Here is a 26,055-nt window from a genome sequence, read left to right on the forward strand (position 1 = left end):
AATAATTAAAAGTATATAATAAAAGTAGAAAATAAATAAGAGGAACATCGAACCTCTGATGAAGAAGAAATAATCCTAAATCCTAAAACTAAATCCTAAGAGAGAGGAGAGAGCATCTCTCTCTAAAAACTACATCTAAAACTAAAATTATGAATTATGAGCTTGTTCTCATGAATGAATGCATTCCCCCACTTTATAGTCTCTAATATGTGTTTTCTGGGCCGAAAACTGGGTCAAAAACAGCCCAGAAATCTCCCCCAGCGTATTCTGGTACGTTCAGGTCGCGGCAAAGTGACGCGAAGGCGTCGTCCACGCGTTTGCGCGGATTGCACTTTTGCCAGGTCACGCGTCCGCGTGATCCACGCGTTCACGTCATTTGGCTTCAGAGCAGCTATGGCAAATTATATATCAAATCGAAGCCTCGGACGTTAGCTTTCCAACGTAACTGGAACAACGTCATTTGGACCTTTGTAGCTAAAGTTATAGCCGTTTGAGTGCGAAGAGGTCAGGCTGGACAGCTTAGCAATTTCTCCAACTTCTTGTATTCCTTCCACTTTTGCATGCTTTCTTTCCATCCTTTGAGCCATTCCTACCTTGTAATCTCTGAAATCACTTAACACATATATCAAGGCATCTAATAGTAATAAGAGAGGATTAAACATAGGAACTTAAGGTGAAAGAAGCATGTTTTCAATCAAAGCACATAATTAGGAAGGCAAATGTAAAACCATGCGAATAGTATGAATAAGTGGGTAAAGAGTTGATAAAAACCACTCGATTGAGCACAAGATAAACCATGAAATAGTGGTTTATCAACCTCCCCACACTTAAACATTAGCATGTCCTAATGCTAAGCTCAGGAGAAGTTATAAGAGAGTGAAGAGGAATGGTAGATTAATATGAAATGCAACCTATCTATATGAATGCAACTACATGCAAAATGTTTCTACCTACTTATTTAAAAGTAAATAAATCTTTCAAGAACAAACATGAACTGGATTTCACTAATTCAAATCATAAAAATGAAGTACAAATAGACTTGCAAGAAGAAAATAGCTCATGAAAGCAGGGAACAAGGGATTGAGCATCGAACCCTCACTGGTAGTGTATACACTCTAATCACTCAAGTGTTTAAGGTTCAATTCTCTCAATTCTCTATTAACCTTACTTTCTAAGGCTTGCTTTTTGATGAGCGGATAATTTATACGCTTTTTGACATTGTTTTTAGTATATTTTTAGTAGGATCTAGTTACTTTTAGGGATGTTTTCATTAGTTTTTATGTTAAATTCACATTTCTGGACTTTACTATGAGTTTGTTTGTTTTTCTGTAATTTCAGGTATTTTCTGGCTGAAATTGAGGGACTTGAGCAAAAATCAGATTCAGAGGTTGAAGAAGGACTGCTGATGCTGTTGGATTCTGACCTCCCTACACTCAAAGTGGATTTTCTGGAGCTACAGAACTCAAAATGGCGCGCTTCCAATTGCGTTGGAAAGTAGACATCCAGGGATTTCTAGCAATATATAATAGCCCATACTTTGGCCAAGAATTGATGACGTAAACTGGCGTTCAACGCCAGCCTTCTGCCCAAATCTGGCGTCCAGCGACAGAAAAGGATCCAAAACCAGAGTTGAACGCCCAAACTGGCACAGAAACTGGCGTTCAACTCCACAAATAGCCTCTGCACGTGCAACACTCAGGCTCAGCCCAAACACACACCAAGTGGGCCCCGAAAGTGGATTTATGCATCAATTACTTACTCATGTAAACCCTAGTAGCTAGTTTATTATAAATAGGACCTTTTACTATTGTATTAGGCATCTTTTGATCATCTTAGGATCTTAGGATCATCTTTGAATGCATTGTTCTTAGATCAAGGGGGCTGGCCATCTCGGCCATGCCTGGACCTTTCACTTATGTATTTTCAACGGTAGAGTTTCTGCACTCCATAGATTAAGGTGTGGAGCTCTGCTGTTCCTCAAAGATTAATACAAAGTACTTCTGTTTTCTATTCAATTCATCTTATTTTGCTTCTAAGATATCCATTCGCACCCAAGAACGTGATGAAGGTGATGATTATGTGTGACGCTCATCATCCTTCTCCCTTATGAACGCGTGCCTGACAAACACTTCTGTTCTACATGAAATAAGCTAGAATGAGTATCTCTTAGATCTCCTAACCAGAATCTTCGTGGCGTAAGCTAGAATGATGGCGGCATTCAAGAGAATCTGGAAAGTCTAAACCTTGTCTGTGGTATTCCGAGTATGATTCAATGATTGAATGACTGTGACGAGCTCCTAACTCGCGATTGCAGGGCGTTAGTGACAGACGCAAAAGGATAGTAAATCCTATTCCAGCATGATCGAGAACCGACAGATGAATAGCCGTGCCGTGACAGGGTGCGTGAGCATATTATTCACTGAGAGGATAAGATGAAGCCATTGGCAAGGGTGATGCCTCCAGACGATTAGCCGTGCCGTGACAGGGCATTGGATCATTTTCCCGTGAGATGACCGAAAGTAGCCATTGACAGTGGTGATGTATCACATAAAGCCAGCCATGGAAAGGAATGAGACTGACTGGATGAAGGTAGCAGGAAAGCAGAGGTTCAGAGGAACGAAAAGCATCTCCATTCGCTTATCTGAAATTCCTACCAATGAATTACATAAGTATCTCTATCCCTATTTTATTATATAATATTCGAAAACACCATTATCAATTTATATCTGCCTGACTGAGATTTACAAGGTGACCATAGCTTGCTTCATACCAACAATCTCCGTGGGATTCGACCCTTACTCACGTAAGGTATTACTTGGACGACCCAGTGCACTTGCTGGTTAGTTGTATCGAAGTTGTGACATTTATGTATTGAGATCAGCGCACCAAGTTTTTGGCGCCGTTGCCGGAGATTGTTTGAGCCTGGACATCACAATTTCGTGCACCAAGTTTTTGGCGCCGTTGCCGGGGATTGTTTGAGTTTGGACAACTGACGGTTCATCTTGTTGCTCAGATTAGGTAATTTTCTTTTTATTTTATTTTCAAAATTTCTTTCAAAAATATTTTCAAAAAAAATCTCTCATCTGTTTTCGAAAAAAAAAAATAAAATAAAATAAAAATGTTTTCAAAAATTTTATTCAAAATTTTTAAGAATGAATTCTAGTGTTTCATGAAGCATGTGAAGCCTGGCCGGCTGTAAAGCCATGTCTAAATTTATTTGGACTGAGGCTTGCAATTTGTTATCAAGAGCAAGCTAGTTGTTGCTAATCAACCTGCTGCTGATCCTCAATCACCTGCTGAAGCTTGGCTGGCCATTGGCCATGTCTAGTGTTTTGGACCGGAGCTTTCATTGAAAGCTTGCTGGCTAGTGAGCCATGTCTAATTCCTGGACTGAAGCTTTAGACTAAGAATGCAAGATTCCTGGAATTCATATTAAAAATTTTGGAATCCTTATTTTCTCTTTTTCATATAGTTTTCGAAAAAAAAAATCCAAAAAAATTAGAAATCATAAAAATCAAAAATATTTTTCTGTTTCTTGTTTGAGTCTTGAGTCATATCATAAGTTTGGTGTCACTTGCATATGCATCTAGCATTTTTCGAAAATATCATGCATTCATAGTGTTCTTCATGATCTTCAAGTTGTTCTTGGTAAGTCTTCTTGTATGATCTTGATGATTTTTTGTTTTGTGTCTTTTCATGTTTATCATATGCATTCTTAAATTCTTAGTGCCTAAGCATTAAAGAATTCTAAGTTTGGTGTCTTTCATGTTTTCTTTGCATTAAAAATTTTTCAAAAAAAAATATGTTCTTGATGTTCATCATGACATTCAAAGTGTTCTTGGTGTTCATCTTGACATTCATAGCATTCTTGCATGCATTCATTGTTTTGATATAAAAATTTCATGCATTGCATCATTTTTCTTGTTTTTCTCTTGCATCATAAAAATTCAAAAATAAAAATATATATATATATATATATCTTTCCCTTTTTCTCTCATCAAATTCGAAAATTTGAGTTGACTTTTTCAAAAATTTTTAAAATCAAGTTGTTTCTTATGAGTCAAATCAAATTTTCAATTTGAAAATCTTATCTTTTTCAAAATCTTTTTCAAAAATCAAATCTTTTTCAAAATTCTTAGTTATTTTTGAAAATTCCAAAAATATTTTTCAAAAATCTTTTTCTTATTTTTATATCAAATTTTCGAAAATAACATAATCAATTAATGTTTTGATTCAAAAATTTGAAGTTTGTTACTTGCTTGTTAAGAAAGATTCAAACTTTAAGTTCTAGAATCATATCTTGTGATTTCTTATGAATCAAGTCATTGATTGAGATTTAAAAAAATCAAATCTTTTTCAAAATTAATTTCCAAAATATCTTCTTATCTTATCTTTTTCAAAAATTTGATTTCAAAATATCTTCTCTAACTTCCTAACTTCCTATCTTTTCAAAATTTGTTTCAACTAACTAACTAACTTTTTGTTTGTTTCTTAACTTTTTCAAAACCACCTAACTAACTCTCTCTCTCTCATTTTCGAAAATATCTTCCCCCTTTTTCAAAATTTCTTTTTTTAATTTATTAATTATTTTATTTTTTAAATTTTCGAAAATCACTAACATTCTTCAAAAACTATTTTCAAAAAAAAAAATCACTAACTCCTTTTCAAAATTAATTTTCGAAAATTCCCTCCTTCTCTCTCATCCTATTCTATTTATTCATTCATTAAATAACATCTCTTCCTCACATCATCACCAAATTCGAACCCCCTCTTCTATCTGTGTTCGAATTTCTTCTTTTTTTCTTCTACTAACAATAAGGATCCTCTTTACTGTGACATAGAGGATTCCTCTTCTTTTCTTTTTCTCTCCTCTTTCTTATGAGCAGGGACAGAGAAAAAGGCATTCTTGTTGAAGCTGATCCAGAACCTGAAAGGACTCTGAAGAGAAAATTAAGAGAAGCTAAATTACAACAATCCAGAGACAACTTGATTGAAAATTTCGAACAAGTAAAGGAGATGGCAGCCGAACCCAACAACAATGCAAGGAGAATGCTTGGTGACTTCACTGCACCTAATTCCAATTTACATGGAAGAAGCATCTCCATTCCTGCCATTTGAGCAAACAACTTTGAGCTGAAACCTCAGTTAGTTTCTCTAATGCAGCAGAACTGCAAGTTTCATGGACTTCCATCTGAAGATCCTTTTCAGTTCTTAACTGAATTCTTGCAGATATGTGATACTGTTAAGACTAATGGAGTAGATCCTGAAGTCTACAGGCTCATGCTTTTCCCTTTTGCTGTAAGAGACAGAGCTAGATTATGGTTGGATTCTCAACCCAAAGACAGCCTGAACTCTTGGGATAAGCTGGTCACGGCTTTCTTAGCCAAGTACTTTCCTCCTCAAAAGCTGAACAAGCTTAGAGCTGATGTTCAAACCTTCAGACAGAAAGAAGGTGAATCCCTCTATGAAGCTTGGGAAAGATACAAACAGTTGACCAAAAAGTGTCCTTCTGACATGCTTTCAGAATGGACCATCCTGGATATATTCTATGATGGTTTATCTGAGCTATCAAAGATGTCACTGGACACTTCTGCAGGTGGATCCATTCACCTAAAGAAAACGCCTGCAGAAGCTCAAGAACTCATTGACATGGTTGCTAATAACCAGTTCATGTACACTTCTGAAAGGAATCCTGTGAGTAATGGGACGCCTATGAAGAAGGGAGTTCTTGAGGTTGATACTCTGAATGCCATATTGGCTCAGAATAAAATATTGACTCAGCAAGTCAATATGATTTCTCAGAGTCTGCATGGAATGCAAGCTGCATCCAACAGTACTCAAGAGGCATCTTCTGAAGAAGAAGCTTATGATCCTGAGAACCCTGCAATAGCAGAGGTAAATTACTTAGGTGAACCTTATGGAAACACCTATAACTCAACATGGAGAAATCATCCAAATTTCTCATGGAAGGATCAAAAGCCCCAACAAGGCTTTAATAATGGTGGAAGAAACAGGTTTAGCAATAGCAAGCCTTTTCCATCATCCACTCAGCAACAGACAGAGAACTCTGAACAAAATACTTCTAATTTAGCAAACTTAGTCTCTGATCTATCTAAGGCCACTGTAAGTTTCATGAATGAAACAAGATCTTCCATTAGAAATCTGGAAGCACAAGTGGGCCAGCTGAGTAAAAGGATCACTGAAATCCCTCCTAGTACTCTCCCAAGCAATACAGAAGAGAATCCAAAAGGAGAGTGCAAGGCCATTGACATAAGCGCCATGGCCGAACCTGTGAGGAGAGGAGAGGACGTGAATCCCAAGGAGGAAGACCTCATGGGACGTCCAGTGGTCAATAAGGAGCTTCCCTCTGAGGAACCAAAGGATTCTGAGGCTCATCTAGCGACCATAGAGATTCCATTGAACCTCCTTATGCCCTTCATGAGCTCTGATGAGTATTCCTCTTCTGAAGAGAATGAGGATGTTACTGAAGAGCAAACTGCCAAGTTTCTTGGTGCAATCATGAAGCTGAATGCCAAATTATGTGGCATTAATACTTGGGAAGTTGAACCTCCCTTGTTCATCAATGAACTAAGTGATCTGGATCAACTGACATTGCCTCAGAAGAGACAGGATCCTGGAAAGTTCATAATACCCTGCACCATAGGCACCATGATCTTTAAGGCTCTGTGTGACCTTGGTTCAGGAATAAACCTCATGCCCCTCTCTGTAATAGAGAAACTGGGAATCTATGGGGTGCAAGCTGCTAAAATCTCATTAGAGATGGCAGACAGCTCAAGAAAATAGGCATATGGACAAGTAGAGGACGTGTTAGTAAAGGTTGAAGGCCTTTACATCCCTGCTGATTTCATAGTCCTGGATACTGGAAAGGAAGAGGATGAATCCATCATCCTAGGAAGACCTTTCCTGGCCACAGCAAGAGCTGTGATTGATGCTGACAGAGGTGAAATATTCCTTCAATGGAATGAGAAGTCCCTTGTGTTTAAAACTCAAGGATCTCCCTCTGCAACCATGGAGAGGAAGCAGAAAAAGCTTCTCTCCAAGCAGAGTCAACCCGAGCCCCCACAGTCAAACTCTAAGTTTGGTGTTGGGAGGCCACAACCAAACTCTAAGTTTGGTGTTGAACTCCCATATCCAAACTCTAAGTTTGGTGTTGGAGAGTCTCAACAAAGCTCTGCACATTTGTGAGGCTCCATGAGAGCCCACTGTCAAGCTATTGACATTAAAGAAGCGCTTGTTGGGAGGCAACCCAATGTTTATCTAATTCTTATTTTTATTGTTTTTCATGTTTTCTTAGGTTCATGATCATGTGAAGTCACAAAATAAATATAAAAATTGAAAATGGAATCAAAAATAGCAGAAGAAAAATTACACCCTGGAGGAGCATCTGTCTGGCGTTTAGCGCCAGAACAGAGCATGGTTCTGGCGCTAAACGCCCAAAATGGGCAGCTTCTGGGCGCTGAACGCCAGAACAGGCATGGTTCTGGCGTTCAACGCCAGAAACGGCACACAGATGGGCGTTGAACTTCCAAAATGGCCACCAACCTGGCGCTGAACGCCCAGAGTTGGATACAAAGGCATTTTTACATGCCTAATGGGTGCAGGGATGTAAATCCTTGAACACCTCAGGATCTGTGGACCCCACAGGATCCCCACCTACCTCCACTCACTTCTTCTCACCACTCTCTTTCACACAACCCCATAAACACTCTTACCCAAAAACCCTTCACCAATCACCTCAAACTCTCTTCCCCATCACCTCTTCACCACTCACATCCACCCACTCCTCCCAATAAACCTAACTCATAAACTCCACCTACCTTCAAAATTCAAAACCAATTTTCCACCCAAACCCACCCATATGGCCGAACCTTAATCCCCCCTCCATTCCCTATATAAAGACCTCCATTCTTCACCAAATTCACACAACACACCCCTCTACACTCTCCTTAGCCGAAACCACATCTCCCTCTCCCTCTCCATATTTCTTCTTCTTCTTCTTCTTCTATTCTTTTGTTTATTGCTCGAGGGCGAGCAATATTCTAAGTTTGGTGTGGTAAAAGCATAGCTTTTTTGTTTTTCCATTACCATTGATGGCACCTAAGACCGGAGAATCCTCTAGAAGAGGGAAAGGGAAGACAAAAGCTTCCACATCCGAGTCATGGGAGATGGAAAGATTCATCTCTAAAGCCCATCAAGACCACTTCTATGATGTTGTGGCCAAGAAGAAGGTGATCCCTGAGGTCCCTTTTAAACTCAAAAGAAATGAGTATCCGGAGATCCGACATGAAATTCAAAGAAGAGGTTGGGAAGTTCTAACAAATCCCATTGATGACAAGTCATCCTAGCCTATTTTAGCTAGTCTTTTTCTTTTGTTTTCATTAGAATTATGCACTTTCTTGAGCTACAAGCAAGCTAATTGAGTAGATTTTCATGTTTCCTTTGATTGAACCAACCATATATGAATTTATGCCATTTCATGAGGTTTTATGCTATATTTGTTGCATATTATGAAAGAATGAATATCTCATGATTTTGAGCATAGCTTTGATGAGTTTGGTTGATTAATGATAGGTGAAAAAGGCTTGGAGAAAGGTTGAAGCAAGAAGGAATAGCTAAGAGTGAAGAGAGGACAATGGAATAAGTGAAATTGAACCAGGAAGCAAGAAGCTGGACCTAAAGTTAGCATCAAACTTTTGCACAAACTTTTGGTTGAAAAGTTGGACCCAACGTTAGCCCCCTAACTTGGAGGCTAACGTTGGAACTTGAAAATTCTCCCCTGGGCTCCAAAAGTTTGCGCCAACGTTAGCCCCCTAACTTTGAGGCTAACGTTGGCACATGAATATTCAAGGAAGAGGAGCAAAAGTTAGCCCCAACGTTAGCCCCCTAACTTGGAGGCTAACGTTGGAACTTGAGAATTTCTCCCCTGGGCACCAACGTTTGCGCCAACGTTAGCCCCCTAACTTGGAGGCTAACGTTGGCATATGAATTACAATGGGGAAGGAGCAAAAGTTTGCGCCAACGTTAGCCCCCTAACTTGGTGGCTAACGTTGGCGCCACTAGCACACAAGGCATTGCCAACGTTAGGGTCAAAGTTAGACCCCTAAGGTTGGCACCAACATTCATACCAGTAAAATGTGCTAGCTGATATGAAAAGTTGGAGCCAAAGTTAGACCCCTAACTTTGGCTCAAACTTTTGGTCCAACTTTTGCTAACCTCAAAACCGGTTCAATTGGTTCACTTCGGTTCTTCTCCAAACTTCAAGAGCAATCAACCAAGGCCTCTTTCAACCCAATTCCACCAAGAGCAAAGGCCCAACTCAAGGCTTGAAGATCATTTTTGAAAGTGTATAAATAGGATAGAATTCAAGTTCTTCAGAGAGCTTTCCTTTTGGAATTTTCATAATAGTTTTCGGAGAGCTTGTGAACTTTAATTTCTTTGCTTTCATTGCTTTCAATTTCATTTTACACTTGTCTTGGATCTTGGATTGGAGAATTGAAGAAATTCTGTTTCAATCTCAATCTTGGATCTCTCTGTTTCTTTACTGTTAATTGAATTTCATTTCCGGTTAATTGCTCTTTATCTATTTTCCTTGCCATTTACAATTTCCTTGCAAATTGTTCTTGTTGGATCTAGGAAGGCATTGAGATCTAGACTTGGTTTTCTAGTCTCTGGGTCCTGAGATCTAAATTTCCCATTTCACTTCTCTGTTTACTGCTTTCTATGTTCATTTACTTTTCTGCTTCATATCCGGTTCAATCCCAATTCCCTTTCCCTCTTCTGTTTGATGCAATTTAATTTTTCCTTGTTTAATTTCTGCAAATCCATATCCCAATCCCCTTTACATTTCAAGCAATTTACATTCCTTGCGCTTTAAGATTCCGCAATTTACATTTCTTGCACTCTAAGCTTTCGCCATTTAATTTATTGTTCTTTACGTTTCAGCAATTTATTTCTTGTTCTTTTTACTTCAATGCAATTTAATTCTGCAAGTCACAAAACCATCTACCAAATCTTGATTCGCTTGACTAAATCAACCACTAAACTAAAATTGCTCAATCCTTCAATCCCTGTGGGATCGACCTCACTCCCGTGAGTTTTTATTACTTGACACGACCCGGTGCACTTGCCAGTTAGTTTTGGGTATTTTGGGAGAAATTTATTTTTCACCAAAATATCTCATCAAGTTTTTGGCGCCGTTGCCGGGGATTGATTAGATTGACAATGATTAAGTGAGGTGGTAATCTAGATCAAGCACTTTTTCTTTAATTTTAACTAACCCACTAACTGTTTGAAGTTTTGCCTGAGCTAATAGAAACCTCATTCTAGCAATAGAGTGAAAATTTCTTGGCTCATCCTGCTGAATATGATTTTCATAGCTTGAAAAACAAACGAGAGGAGTGGTTTTCATTCATTACTCTCTCAAGTTTGCCAACTGTTTGATACTTTGTGTCAACTGATCCTTCAATCATATCCTGGTCTAAATATGCTCTATCTTCACTTGAATTGGTTGTGACTGTGCAGATCATGGAAGGGAACTCAACAAATTCTAGCAATCATGAGAGTAATACCCCCACCTTGGATGATAATATAACCCATAGTTCGAAGCAACTATCCATAGCCATGAATGATGTTGCCCAATGGTTTGAAGCTTTTCCACAAGGAAGCATTATCGGATGGGAAGAACTGAGGAATGGACTCCTAGTCAAATTTAACCCATCACAAAGAGTTGTTAAGCAAGAGGCAGAAGTGCATCCATTAGAGAAAGAAATTGAAGGTGCTCGTGCAGTAATAAGTCAAAACAAGCAGATGCATCAGCAGACTCTACAACAATTAGATATGATGGCTAAAAAAATCACTGAGTTGAGACATGCTGTAGTACATACATACAACCTGACTCAAAGCTCATATGGGTGTAATCAAGCTGAACAAAGCTTTGGGGCCATTAACCATGAGCAACAAAGCTATGAGCAACTACAAGCTCCAAGCAATCATTCTAGCATGCTCCAGAACAGACCTCAGAATGATGTGTACAATCCACCTTGGAGAACTCATTCTAATGGGAGGGGGGTTGAGAACCAAAACCAAAGACCAAGGGACTTCAACTGCAACAATCCCAACTTCAAAAATCAACTTAAAACACACCCCCACAACAACAATCACACACACTTCCAACCCCGTCCTACCTCACCATTCGCTCAAAATGACCTTCATCAACCATCACAATTGCCACAACCACTTCCAACCTTTCAAAGGATTTATATTCTAGAAATGCTGATGGAGAGGTCCATCAAAATTCAAGAAATGATGGCAATAGAGCGGGAAGAAATAAAGAAGCATCAAGAGATGATAAGCAAGAACCAGGAGGCTTCACTTAGAAGACTTGAAAGGCAGGTGGAACAATTAGTGCAAAACCTTGCTGAATTGGGTGAGAAAAAGGGGACTCTGAACCCAAATAGCCATGAAAAGGATTCTGTGTTGAAAGAGAAGGGAGTCATGGAGGAAAATAAGAAGGCTATGGAAAGAGAAATAGAGGGAAGGAAGCCCATAGCAAGAGGAGGAAACCTAAGGCAACAGAAGCCTCAACTTCCATGAGCACAGAGTGAAGGATGTCAAGCTAGTGACAATAAAAGAGCGCTTGTTGGGAGGCAACCCAACCTGAGGTAGTTTCCCCTTCATAACCATTTTAATAAAAAGGTTAATTAGTTTATCTATAATGCAAGAAGCTAAGTTTGGTGTTGCACACCAAAACAATCTAAGGGAGAATGAAGGATTCTAAGTTTGGTGTTCCACCAAAATCTCATCATAAAACACATTCTCACTTTCTGCATAATGCTGGCTTCAAGTATGTTGGATAAACTAGTTAACTATTCTGCTGTTTCCTAGTTTCATTTTTATTGCTTTTGAAGAAGAAGAAAAAGAGTTTCACACATGGTTAATCTAATGCATCGGCAAGGTACTAAGTTTGGTGTTCCCACACCAAAGTAAGTTCAAAAAGCCCGCAAATAAATCATGCAAGCTAACCATTTTTCAAGTGCTTGGGAAACAAGCAACTTTCAATATCATTACAGAGGTCCATACAAGCTGTTAGAAGGATTAAGCATCATCAACCAAAGAAACAAAAGATGAACCTAAAGGCCAGCAATGATGATGATGAGAAGAAGGAAAGCAAGTAAACTTCAACAGGTTGTATTGTTAAGTCATTGTTTTGCATCAATTGTTGCTGTAATTGAAAGTTGGATTGTATTCTGATCTACCCCTGCCTGCATAGCATAGTCTTTCTTTATAATTCAATAAGCAAGATGTTTGATCATTTACAACATTCTCATCTTCAAAACTTGTTTGCACTCAATTTCCAAGAAATGCATCACATGAAAGTTCTTTGAGAAGAAAGATTGAGGAATTAAACAATTTTGAGGCAAGCAAAAGATTAGGAGAAGTGTTGGTTCTAGTTGTATGATTATGTATTGAGGTTGCATGCTTGTGAAAACTTGCATGGGAGCTCATAGGCGGGACATGAAGTTCAAAGAAGTATTGTGGAGATTCTAAAAAATTTATTGATCCAAGAAGCAGCAAACAAAACAAAAGAAAGAAAAGAAAATACAAAAACAAAAAGAATATGGCCCAAGGCTCTGAGCATCAATTACTAGGCAGAAAAAGAAAGAAAGAAACAAAAACTCAAAGAGTTGTTATCCTAGTAAATGCTTGTGGTTGAAGTGTGTCAAGGAAAGAGGCTTGAGCAAGTAAATCCTTAGGGGTGCTTTAACACCTAATACCTTAAAACCAACTGGTTTAGGAGTATTGATTGAAAGCTTATCTAAAGAGCCGCTTTGAGACATGATACTTAGAGTCGAGGCCAAAGCACAGAAACTATAAGCTGCTTCAAGGTGATTACATATAAAGAGATCTCTATGATACCATTTGGATGAAAATCCTAAAGACCTACGACTCCCAATATGTAAGGACTAGTGACCACTGAAGCCCTTGCATGAGCATATGATTTAGAGTTCACCCCACTGATACTTGATCACTTCACTCACTGCACTTTACAAGTGTTCCTCAATCCATCTTAATTGAAAGAACCTTGGAGCATAAATCTATTTCTTGCTTGGGGACAAGCAAGCTTTAAGTTTGGTGTTGTGATGACAAGTCATCCTAGCCTATTTTAGCTAGTCTTTTTCTTTTGTTTTCATTAGAATTATGCACTTTCTTGAGCTACAAGCAAGCTAATTGAGTAGATTTTCATGTTTCCTTTGATTGAACCAACCATATATGAATTTATGCCATTTCATGAGGTTTTATGCTATATTTGTTGCATATTATGAAAGAATGAATATCTCATGATTTTGAGCATAGCTTTGATGAGTTTGGTTGATTAATGATAGGTGAAGAAGGCTTGGAGAAAGGTTGAAGCAAGAAGGAATAGCTAGGAGTGAAGAGAGGACAATGGAATAAGTGAAATTGAACCAGGAAGCAAGAAGCTGGACCTAAAGTTAGCATCAAACTTTTGCACAAACTTTTGGTTGAAAAGTTGGACCCAACGTTAGCCCCCTAACTTGGAGGCTAACGTTGGAACTTGAAAATTCTCCCCTGGGCTCCAAAAGTTTGCGCCAACGTTAGCCCCCTAACTTTGAGGCTAACGTTGGCACATGAATATTCAAGGAAGAGGAGCAAAAGTTAGCCCCAACGTTAGCCCCCTAACTTGGAGGCTAACGTTGGAACTTGAGAATTTCTCCCCTGGGCACCAACGTTTGCGCCAACGTTAGCCCCCTAACTTGGAGGCTAACGTTGGCACATGAATTACAATGGGGAAGGAGCAAAAGTTTGCGCCAACGTTAGCCCCCTAACTTGGTGGCTAACGTTGGTGCCACTAGCACACAAGGCATTGCCAACGTTAGGGTCAAAGTTAGACCCCTAACGTTGGCACCAACGTTCATACCAGTAAAATGTGCTAGCTGATATGAAAAGTTGGAGCCAAAGTTAGACCCCTAACTTTGGCTCAAACTTTTGGTCCAACTTTTGCTAACCTCAAAACCGGTTCAATTGGTTCACTTCGGTTCTTCTCCAAACTTCAAGAGCAATCAACCAAGGCCTCTTTCAACCCAATTCCACCAAGAGCAAAGGCCCAACTCAAGGCTTGAAGATCATTTTTGAAAGTGTATAAATAGGATAGAATTCAAGTTCTTCAGAGAGCTTTCCTTTTGGAATTTTCATAATAGTTTTCGGAGAGCTTGTGAACTTTAATTTCTTTGCTTTCATTGCTTTCAATTTCATTTTACACTTGTCTTGGATCTTGGATTGGAGAATTGAAGAAATTCTGTTTCAATCTCAATCTTGGATCTCTCTGTTTCTTTACTGTTAATTGAATTTCATTTCCGGTTAATTGCTCTTTATCTATTTTCCTTGCCATTTACAATTTCCTTGCAAATTGTTCTTGTTGGATCTAGGAAGGCATTGAGATCTAGACTTGGTTTTCTAGTCTCTGGGTCCTGAGATCTAAATTTCCCATTTCACTTCTCTGTTTACTGCTTTCTATGTTCATTTACTTTTCTGCTTCATATCCGGTTCAATCCCAATTCCCTTTCCCTCTTCTGTTTGATGCAATTTAATTTTTCCTTGTTTAATTTCTACAAATCCATATCCCAATCCCCTTTACATTTCAAGCAATTTACATTCCTTGCGCTTTAAGATTCCGTAATTTACATTTCTTGCACTCTAAGCTTCCGCCATTTAATTTCTTGTTCTTTACGTTTCAGCAATTTATTTCTTGTTCTTTTTACTTCAATGCAATTTAATTCTGCAAGTCACAAAACCATCTACCAAATCTTGATTCGCTTGACTAAATCAACCACTAAACTAAAATTGCTCAATCCTTCAATCCCTGTGGGATCGACCTCACTCCCGTGAGTTTTTATTACTTGACACGACCCGGTGCACTTGCCGGTTAGTTTTGGGTATTTTGGGAGAAATTTATTTTTCACCAAAATATCTCATCACCCATCCAACAAGTCGGCATCCTAATGGTTCAAGAGTTCTATGCCAATGCATGGATCACCAAGAACCATGATCAAAATAAGAACCCGGATCCAAAGAACTATGTTACAATGGTTCGGGAGAAATACTTAGATTTTAGTCCGGAGAATGTGAGGTTGGCGTTCAACTTGCCATACATGGAAGAGAACGCACGCCCCTACACAAGGAGAGTCAACTTTGATCAAAGGTTGGACCAAGTCCTTATGGACATATGTGTAGAAGGAGCTCAATGGAAGATTGACTCCAAAGGCAAGCCAGTTCAACTAAGAAGATTGGACCTCAAGCCTATAGCTAGAGGATGGTTGGAGTTTATTCAATGCTCAATCATTCCCACTAGCAACCGGTCTGAAGTTACTATAGACCGGGCCATCATGATCCATAGCATCATGATTGGAGAAGAGGTGGAAGTTCATGAGATTATACCTCAAGAACTCTACAAGGTGGCTGACAAGTCCTCCACCATGGCAAGGTTAGCCTTTCCTCACCTCATTTGCCACCTATGCAATTCAGCTGGGATTGACATAGAGGGAGATATCCTCATTAAAGAGGAAAAGCCCATCACTAAGAAAAAGATGGAGCAAGCAAGAGAGCCCAGTCATGGAGCTCAAGAGGTGCAAGAAGCTCATCACCATGAGATTCCGGAAATGCCTCAAATGCACTTTCCTCCACAAAACTATTGGGAGCACATCAACACCTCCCTAGAAGAATTGAGTTCCAATATGGGACAACTAAGGGTGGAACATCAAGAGCACTCCATCATGCTTCATGAAATAAGAGAAGATCAAAAAGCAATGAGGGAGGAGCAACAAAGACAAGGAAGAGACATAGAAGAGCTCAAGGACATCATTGGTTCCTCAAGAAGGAAACGCCACCATCACTAAGGTGGATTCATTCCTTGTTTTTGCTTTCTCTGTTTTTCGTTTTCTATGTTATGTGCTTATCTATGTTTGTGCCTTCATTACATGATCATTAGTAGTTAGTAACTTTGTCTTAAAGATATGAATGTCCTATGAATCCATCACCTCTCTTAAATGAAAAATGTTTTAATTCAAAAGAACAAGAAGTACATGAGTTTTGAATTTATCCTTGAACTTAGCCTAATTATATTGATGTGGTGACAATGCTTCTTGTTTTCTGAATGTATGCTTGAACAGTGCATATGTCTTTTGAAGTTGTTGTTTAAGAATGTTAAATATGTTGGCTCTTGAAAGAATGATGACTAGGAGACATGTTATTTGATAATCTGAAAAATCATAAAAACGATTCTTGAAGCAAGAAAAAGCAGCAAAGAACAAAGCTTGCAGAAAAAAAAGGGGCGAAAAAAAATAGAAAAAAAATAATAATAAAGAAAAAGAAAAAGCAAGTAGAAAAAGCCAATAACCCTTAAAACCAAAAGGCAAGGGCAAATAAAAAAGGGATCCCAAGGCTTTGAGCATCAGTGGATAGGAGGGCCTAAAGGAATAAAATCCTGGTCTAAGCGGCTAAACCAAGCTGTCCCTAACCATGTGCTTGTGGCGTGTAGGTGTCAAGTGAAAACTTGAGACTGAGCGGTTAAAGTCAAGGTCCAAAGCAAAAGAAGAGTGTGCTTAAGAACCCTGGACACCTCTAATTGGGGACTTTAGCAAAGCTGAGTCACAATCTGAAAAGGTTCACCCAATTATGTGTCTGTGGCATTTATGTATCCGGTGGTAATACTGGAAAACAAAGTGCTTAGGGCCACGGCCAAGACTCATAAAAAAGCTGTGTTCAAGAATCATCATACTAAACTAGGAAAGTCAATAACACTATTCGAAATCTGAAGTTCCTATAGATGCCAATCATTCTGAACCTCAATGGATAAAGTGAGATGCCAAAACTATTCAAGAGGCAAAAAGCTATAAGTCCCGCTCATTTGATTGGAGCTATGTTTCATTGATAGTTTGGAATTTATAGTATATTCTCTTCTTTTTATCCTATTTGATTTTCAGTTGCTTGGGGACAAGCAACAATTTAAGTTTGGTGTTGTGATGAGCGGATAATTTATACGCTTTTTGACATTGTTTTTAGTATATTTTTAGTAGGATCTAGTTACTTTTAGGGATGTTTTCATTAGTTTTTATGTTAAATTCACATTTCTGGACTTTACTATGAGTTTGTGTGTTTTTCTGTAATTTCAGGTATTTTCTGGCTGAAATTGAGGGACTTGAGCAAAAATCAGATTCAGAGGTTGAAGAAGGACTGCTGATGCTGTTGGATTCTGACCTCCCTGCACTCAAAGTGGATTTTCTGGAGCTACAGAACTCGAAATGGCGCGCTTCCAATTGCGTTGGAAAGTAGACATCCAGGGCTTTCCAGCAATATATAATAGTCCATACTTTGGCCAAGAATTGATGACGTAAACTGGCGTTCAACGCCAGCCTTCTGCCCAAATCTGGCGTCCAGCGACAGAAAAGGATCCAAAACCAGAGTTGAACGCCCAAACTGGCACAGAAACTGGCGTTCAACTCCACAAATAGCCTCTGCACGTGCAACACTCAGGCTCAGCCCAAACACACACCAAGTGGGCCCCGGAAGTGGATTTATGCATCAATTACTTACTCATGTAAACCCTAGTAGCTAGTTTATTATAAATAGGACCTTTTACTATTGTATTAGGCATCTTTTGATCATCTTAGGATCTTAGGATCATCTTTGAACGCATTGTTCTTAGATCAAGGGGGCTGGCCATCTCGGCCATGCCTGGACCTTTCACTTATGTATTTTCAACGGTAGAGTTTCTGCACTCCATAGATTAAGGTGTGGAGCTCTGCTGTTCCTCAAAGATTAATGCAAAGTACTTCTGTTTTCTATTCAATTCATCTTATTTCGCTTCTAAGATATCCATTCGCACCCAAGAACGTGATGAAGGTGATGATTATGTGTGACGCTCATCATCCTTCTCCCTTATGAACGCGTGCCTGACAAACACTTCTGTTCTACATGAAATAAGCTAGAATGAGTATCTCTTAGATCTCCTAACCAGAATCTTCGTGGCGTAAGCTAGAATGATGGCGGCATTCAAGAGAATCCGGAAAGTCTAAACCTTGTCTGTGGTATTCCGAGTAGGATTCAATGATTGAATGACTGTGACGAGCTCCTAACTCGCGATTGCAGGGCGTTAGTGACAGACGCAAAAGGATAGTAAATCCTATTCCAGCATGATCGAGAACCGACAGATGAATAGCCGTGCCGTGACAGGGTGCGTGAGCATATTATTCACTGAGAGGATAAGATGAAGCCATTGGCAAGGGTGATGCCTCCAGACGATTAGCCGTGCCGTGACAGGGCATTGGATCATTTTCCCGTGAGATGACCGAAAGTAGCCGTTGACAGTGGTGATGTATCACATAAAGCCAGCCATGGAAAGGAATGAGACTGACTGGATGAAGGTAGCAGGAAAGCAGAGGTTCAGAGGAACGAAAAGCATCTCCATTCGCTTATCTGAAATTCCTACCAATGAATTACATAAGTATCTCTATCCCTATTTTATTATATAATATTCGAAAACACCATTATCAATTTATATCTGCCTGACTGAGATTTACAAGGTGACCATAGCTTGCTTCATACTAACAATCTCCGTGGGATTCGACCCTTACTCACGTAAGGTATTACTTGGACGACCCAGTGCACTTGCTGGTTAGTTGTATCGAAGTTGTGACAATTATGTATTGAGATCAGCGCACCAAGTTTTTGGCGCCGTTGCCGGGGATTGTTTAAGCCTGGACATCACAATTTCGTGCACCACTTTTCTTCTACCAATCAACAAAAATTTAATGCACAAATACACAAGTCAAGAGGTCTTTTAAGGGTTGTAATGGGGTTAGGGTCAAGGTAGGATTGTATTTGGTCAAGTGGACTAAAATCTGAATCCTTAATTAACTTAAACTTTTCACCTAACTTTAGACAATCCATGTAATCATAATACCACATCTAACTATCCATTAACCATGTTTTCCACATATTCATGCATTCTAATTTCAAGTACAGTACATATGCATTGCTTTCACCACTTACTTTTGTGGCATTTTGTCCCCTTTTTGCTTAATTGCTCTTTTTTTTTCACTTCTCTTTTTTTTTCTTTTGTTTTTCTCAATGCATATGATTAAATTATTGAATGCATGAACATGTCCCAAACATTTCTTTCACATTTTCAGAAAATTCTAACATACTCAATTCTCAAACCAAATATTTCCAAATTCAATTTTCCCCATACTTAATTCATGAGCACTCTCACTAGTCTAAGCTAACCAAGGATTTAAATTAAGGACATTATTATTTTCCTCTTAGAGTTAATGATGTGCTAAAGTAAAGAACAAAGGGGTATAATAGGCTCAACATTGGTTTGCAAAGAATAATGAAAGAGTAAGGCCATATGGGTATGTAAGCTCAGTGAAACAAAGGCCTCAATCATATAAGTGCATGCATACATCAAACCATGGAAATATAGAATTAAGCAAGACAAAGATCACAATTTTAGAGAGAAAAACACACACCAAAAATAAAACATTGGTTGGTAAAATGCAACCAATTCAAATAGGCTCAAAAAATCTCATAGGTTTTGTGTGTTCAAGCTCTAAACCATGTTCCAGTATAATATTTTTTCAAACAAGTTTAACATTAAATTTTATTCAAATTAGTGAAATGCTCTAAAATGTTTCTTGAAAAAGAAAATATTACTTCAACCAAGTGATAAAATATGCACAAAATCAAATAATCATGCAATCAAACATGTAAATACAACAACTAACAAGGAAAATAAACCATTGGTGTTGAGATAGAAGAGTAACTAACCCATGGAGATCAGTATCGACCTCCCCACACTTAAAGATTGCACCCTCCTCGGTGCATGCTGAGATGTGCAGGTGGACGGGTTGTTCCAACTGGCGCTTTTCTTCAAAGATTGTGCAGATGGACTTGTCTTATTTTCCCATGTAAACGTCTTTTGGTTCCCTTCCGGGTGGCCATCCTGAAAGAAAAAGGGAAGAAAAGTAACCCAGAAATAGAGATAAGAAAATAAATGAAGTATGGGTGGGTTAATGCCAAATGAAAAGGGTCTCATTTACATGGAAGCTTCAACATGTACGTGAGAAAACAATAGAAGCCATGGCATACCAGTGGTACAAAATTTGTAACAATGGGGAAGAGAGTGCAAGAAAATATAAATTAATGTCAGTGCAAAATTAATACAAATATCATAAAAGATTAGCATTGACTTAAATAATATTATCCAACAGTGTAAAACAAGTCACTGAGCACCAAAATAAATTCAAGAAAAGATGCAACAGTTGAATAAGAAAATTGTAACACCAATGGAAAAAAAAATAATAAATTTAGAAAAGAAAATAAAAATATGCACAAAATTAAAATGCAATGAATGAAAGTATGCAATTAAGTAAAAGAGAATGAAAGTAAAGAAGGAAGAAGAAAAGAAGAAAGAAATAAGAATGGAAAAGAAAAATTAGGATTTGGGGGAAGAAAAGATATGATATTTGGCGCTGATCTGGATAAGTTGTGCGGCGCAGGCGACGCGGTCGCGTGGTGCGCGATAAGGTCAGGTGACGCGGATGCGTAGGTCACGCGATCGCGTGGCCTGATTTGTGCGATTGGCGCGAGTGCAGCCTCGCGTTCGCACAACTCTCTGTTCGAAACTCTTTTCGCCAAATTTTTGGGTGACGCGGTCGCGTGGTTGACGCGATCGCACGGGTGGCCTTATTTTCAATATGACGCGGACGCGTGGGTGACGCGTTCGCATGGTGGGGCTTGTGCTGCTAGCACCATTCCAGCCCCGCTCCATCATAACTCTCTGCCATGCACCCCTTTACGTCGATTTTACAGGGCCACGCGTTCGCGTGGGTGAAGCGGACGCGTGGGGAGGCTATTTCGCTAATGACGTGAACGCATCATCCACGCGGTCTCGTGGATTAATTTGTGCCAAAGGCACGCCTCCAGCCACACTTTCGCGTGACTCTCTGTTCACTTTCCTTTTCTTCCAAACGCACTGGTGACGCGGACACGTCGGCGACGCTGTCGCGCCGTGTGCGAATTTTTTTTTAATAATGCAGTATGCAGAATGCAATGCTAATATGAATGTTATGCAAAACTCCAGGTTCAATACAATAAAATAAAATAAAACTCGAAAATAAATAAAACTAAATAAAAAATGAAAAAGGAACGATCATACCATGGTGGGTTGTCTCCCACCTAGCACTTTTAGTTAAAGTCCTTAAGTTGGACATTTGGTGAGCTTCCTGTTGTGGTGGCTTGTGCTTGAATTCATTCAGAAATCTCCACCAATGTTTGGAATGCCAACAGCCTCCAGGATCCCAAACTAGGCGCAGAAAGCCTTCAAGTAGGTTAAAGCAAGTGACAAGGCCCCAAGAGTGTTGATTGCCAGAATGAATTCCGGGATCCCAAATCTTGCTTTTGCACCCGTCTTCTTGTTGATCATTATGATTCCATCTAGGTAGCAAGCAATCTGAATTCTCACTAAAGCGGCCAAACAACTTCCTAGACCCATTCATTTGAGCTTTACACCAACCCTTGCATTTAAACTTTGAGCATACAATCATGTTGAACCTTGCTTGACAACTCCAACCACTAACCATCTTCCTCTTACTCTTAATGCCACAAAGAGCTCTAAGTTGACCATCCATCTCCAGTAGCCCATATTCAAGTGGAATTAGAAAGCTAAGGGATATGAATTTTACCCACTTAAATGTTGTGAAGGATGATGGCAACTTAGGGGGAGGTATTTCTAACGAATTTGTAAGCTCCACTCCCTTGTGCTCTTCTTTGACAACTTCCACCTCTTTGCAAGTTTCTTCAATATCAACCTCTTCCTCTTCGTAGCTTTCTTCCAATTCAATCTCTTTTTCATTGCTCACCAAGGGCATGGGAGGCTGTGCTTCTTCTTCTTTAATCTCCATCTCTTGATCAACCTCTACAAAGTCTTCAACCATGATCTGCCTTGGAGGTTGTACGCTCTCCTCAACATCAACATTAAACACCGTGGAAGGAGGTTCTATGACTGGACTTTCCAATGGAGGTACAACATCTCTTAAGTTTGCAACCACTTCTTCCTTTTTAATAATTGCTGCTTTGTCCAGTTATTTAAGTATAAAATCGTACTCATCCTCGATGATTTTCTTTCCATGATAACTACTTTCAACTACTCTTTCATCTTCAAGGGTCTCTCCTACCTTTACCCGTAGGGCCTCCTCTAGCTCCTTATGAAGTATGGATTCGCGAAGATGATTCCTTCTTTCCTGTTCCGTATCAATAGCATAATTGGGATCATCTTGCTCTTGGATTGATGGATGTTGGTGCTCTCCCATGGAGGGTGGTGATGGGATGAAAAGATCATTATATGATTGAAAAGGAAGTGCACTAGAGCTTGAGGGTTGAATATTGGAGGTATAGGGTTGGTTCATGCGGGATATAAGATTTTGGAGTGTAGAGGTGAGACCAATGATGTTAGAGATGAGTGTATTGTTATCTAATGGAGGTTGGGGTGGATCTATGTATGGTTCATTTGGTTCATAAGGTGGTTGGTATGGTGGATGTGGGTTAGGGTCATATGGAGGTAAATGGTGTAAAGGGGCTTGTGAGTATTGTGGTCCAAAGTCATGTTGAGGAAAGGGTTTATAGGCATATGGTGGTGGTTGTTGATAGTCTATTGGAGGTGGTTGTTGCCATGACAGTTGATGAAATCTTTGTGGCTCCTCCCATCTTTGATTGTTCCAATCTTGATGCCTATTCTCATTGTAATTTCTTCTTCCTGCAACATAATTGTAACCAGACTCATAACCAAAGGGGTGAGATTTCATAGTATCAAATAAAAATTAAAAACGAAAATAAAAACAATTTTAAATTAAAAGGTTATTGAAATTTAAATTTTGAATTTGAAAATTGAATTTTGAAAAAGTTAACAATATAAGATGAAAATTTGAAAAAGATTTAAATTTTGAAAAGGTTTGATTTTTAAAATTTTTTTTAATTTAAAATTTAAAATTTGGATTTTGAATTTTGGAATTTAAATATTGAAATTTTAAAATTTGAAATTTGAGATTTGAATTTTAAATTTTTAAATTTGAATTTTGAAAATTGAAATTTGAAATTTTGAAATTTTGAATTTTTTTGAATTTAATGAGGAAAGAGAAAAACAATAAAATGACACCAAACTTAAAATTTTTAGATCAAAACGAAGAAAACAACTAAGAACAACTTGAAGGTCAAGATGAACACGAAGAACAACTTGAAGATCAAGATGAACACCAAATTTTTTTGAAAAAATTTTTAATAACTAAATAAAAACCAATAACCTCTTAATTTATGAAAAAGTAAAAAATAAAAAAAAAATAAAAACAAATAAACAAGTAAAAAACAAATATTTACAATAACCAATAATAAGGCACACGTTTGCAATTCCTCGGCAACGGCGCCATTTTGAAGAACTGAAGATTGATGGTTTAGAAGTTATAGTAAACTCTCGTTGCAAGTATAGTTAGTAAACCAAGCAATCAACCTTTCTTACAAAAGTTTTGGTTGTCACAAGTAACAAACCCCTAAATAAATTGATAACCGAAGTATTTTAACCTCGGGTCGTCTTCTCAAGGAATTGCAGGGAAGTATGTTCTTATTATTGGTTATGAGTCTTGTAAATTGGGGGTTTTGAAAGTAAGAAACCAGTATGTTAAATGATAAGAAAAATAAAATAGAAATAATAAAATAAACTCTTAGCAAGGTATTAGAATTGGAAGTCCTATCCTTATCAATTGTGATGAGAATTGGATTTTAATCCCACTTTGTTAACCTCTAACTATGAAGGTAAATCAAGTGGATTAATTAGCTTGATCCTCAGGTCCTAGTCAATTCCTATGGAAAGACTAGAGTTATTGGAGCAACTCCCAATTTCAACCACTACTTTATTTGACAGATCAAGCGTTACCAATTACTTAACCAAAGCCAAAAGGAAGAAAATATCTAAATTAAATTAAAAGCATCAATATAACTAAAGTAAAACAATCTTAAATCTGAAATACCTCAAATAATATTAGTTAAGAAAATCATAACATGAATGTAGCATAAGCCAAATTGAAAAGATAAATAATAATTAAAAGTATATAATAAAAGTAGAAAATAAATAAGAGGAACATTGAACCTGTGATGAAGAAGAAATAATCCTAAATCCTAAAACTAAATCCTAAGAGAGAGGAGAGAGCCTCTCTCACTAAAAACTACATCTAGAACTAAAATTATGAATTATGAGCTTGTTCTCATGAATGAATGCATTCTCCCACTTTATAGCCTCTAATCTGTGTTTTTCGGGCCGAAAACTGGGTCAAAAATAGCCCAGAAATTGCCTCCAGCGTATTCTGGTACGTTCAGGTCGCGGCATAGTGACGCGGAGGCGTCGTCCACGCGTTTGCGCGGATTGCACTTTTGCCAGGTCACGCGTCCGCGTGATCCACGCATTCGCGTCATCTGGCTTCGGAGCAGCTATGACAAATTATATATCAAATCGAAGCCTCAGACGTTAGCTTTCCAACGTAACTGGAACAGCGTCATTTGGACCTCTGTAGCTAAAGTTATAGCCGTTTGAGTGCGAAGAGGTCAGGTTGGACAGCTTAACAATTTCTCCAACTTCTTGTATTCCTTCCACTTTTGCATGCTTCCTTTCCATCCTCTGAGCTATTCCTGCCTTGTAATCTCTGAAATCACTTAACACACATATCAAGGCATCTAATAGTAATAAGAGATGATTAAACATAGGGAACTTAAGGCCAAAGAAGCATGTTTTCAATCAAAGCACATAATTAGGAAGGCAAATGTAAAACCATGCGAATAGTATGAATAAGTGGGTAAAGAATTGATAAAAACTACTCGATTGAGCACAAGATAAACCATGAAATAGTGGTTTATCAAGACTAGAGTGTAAAAACATCTAGTGAGGGTTCGATTACTCAACTCTATGTTTTCAGCTTTCATGAACTATCATCCTACAAGTTTGTTTACATTTTTTTTGGAACTTAAATAAGTGGGATTGTATTTATTACGCATTGCTTTTGGTCTTATGTGCTAATATATGTTCTTGAAAATTGATTTATTTGTAACTAAGTGGATAGAAGCATATTGACGTTAGGTATATTAGTTGCATTCATATAGATGGTTTGCATTTCATAAGTATTACTATTTTCTCAATTCCTTTTGTCTTTTGATACTTAGCATGAGGACATGTTAGTGTCTAAGTATGGGAAGATTGATAAACCCTATTTCATGATAATTTTTGGATAGAAAATGTGGAGTTTATCAACTTATCTTGCATTTATTCACCAAAAATGCATGCTATTATGATTTCTTCTTAAATTGCGCTTAAGAGTTAATAGCATGCTTTTTAGGCCTTTAAAATTGTCAATTTTAATTCATTCTTATTCCATTCGATGCCGTGATGTATTTGTTAAGTGATCTCAGGTTAATATGACAAGAATGACTTAGAAGATAGAGCAAAAGCATGCAAAAGTGAAGAAATCATGAAGAATTGAAGATTTGGAATTTTGGCTATCAAGTGTATGCATAGATCATGCGTACGCATTCCCCTCAATTCGTGTGTACTCATAGTGCGTGCGTACATATGACAAACAGTGCATGTCTCACTTGAAGACGCATATGACAGCAATTTTGGAGTCAATTCTTGGCCCACTTCAACCCCATTTTGAAGTATTAGAGGCCTAGATCCAAGGGGGATAAACACACACTAAGGGGGCATCATTCTACATAGTTTTTGGATAGTTGGTTCATAATTCTCTCTAGATTTTTTCTAGGTTCTTGTCAAATTTTCAATCAATTCTGAATTTTAACATTGTTTAATTATAGTTTGCTTTAATTTTCTTATTCTCTCACTTTAATCTTTTTTAGAATTACTTGAGTTACTTTGTTATTTTCTTAGTTCATGAACATTGTTAAATTTTGAATTTCTATTAATAC

The 26,055-nt window shown here is 38.2% G+C and overlaps 1 non-coding gene across 1 annotated transcript; it reads right to left on the reverse strand.

Annotated features, from left to right (window-relative positions):
- Window positions 1-5,412: 5,412 nt before the first annotated feature.
- On the reverse strand, window positions 5,413-5,520 carry LOC112787348 (small nucleolar RNA R71). Its single transcript, XR_003194766.1, has one exon. It is a non-coding gene; the product is annotated as a small nucleolar RNA R71 (small nucleolar RNA).
- Between the last annotated feature and the right edge of the window lie 20,535 nt (window positions 5,521-26,055).

This window comes from Arachis hypogaea, chromosome 20, assembly GCF_003086295.3.
Source record: "Arachis hypogaea cultivar Tifrunner chromosome 20, arahy.Tifrunner.gnm2.J5K5, whole genome shotgun sequence".
Taxonomy (NCBI): domain Eukaryota; kingdom Viridiplantae; phylum Streptophyta; class Magnoliopsida; order Fabales; family Fabaceae; genus Arachis; species Arachis hypogaea.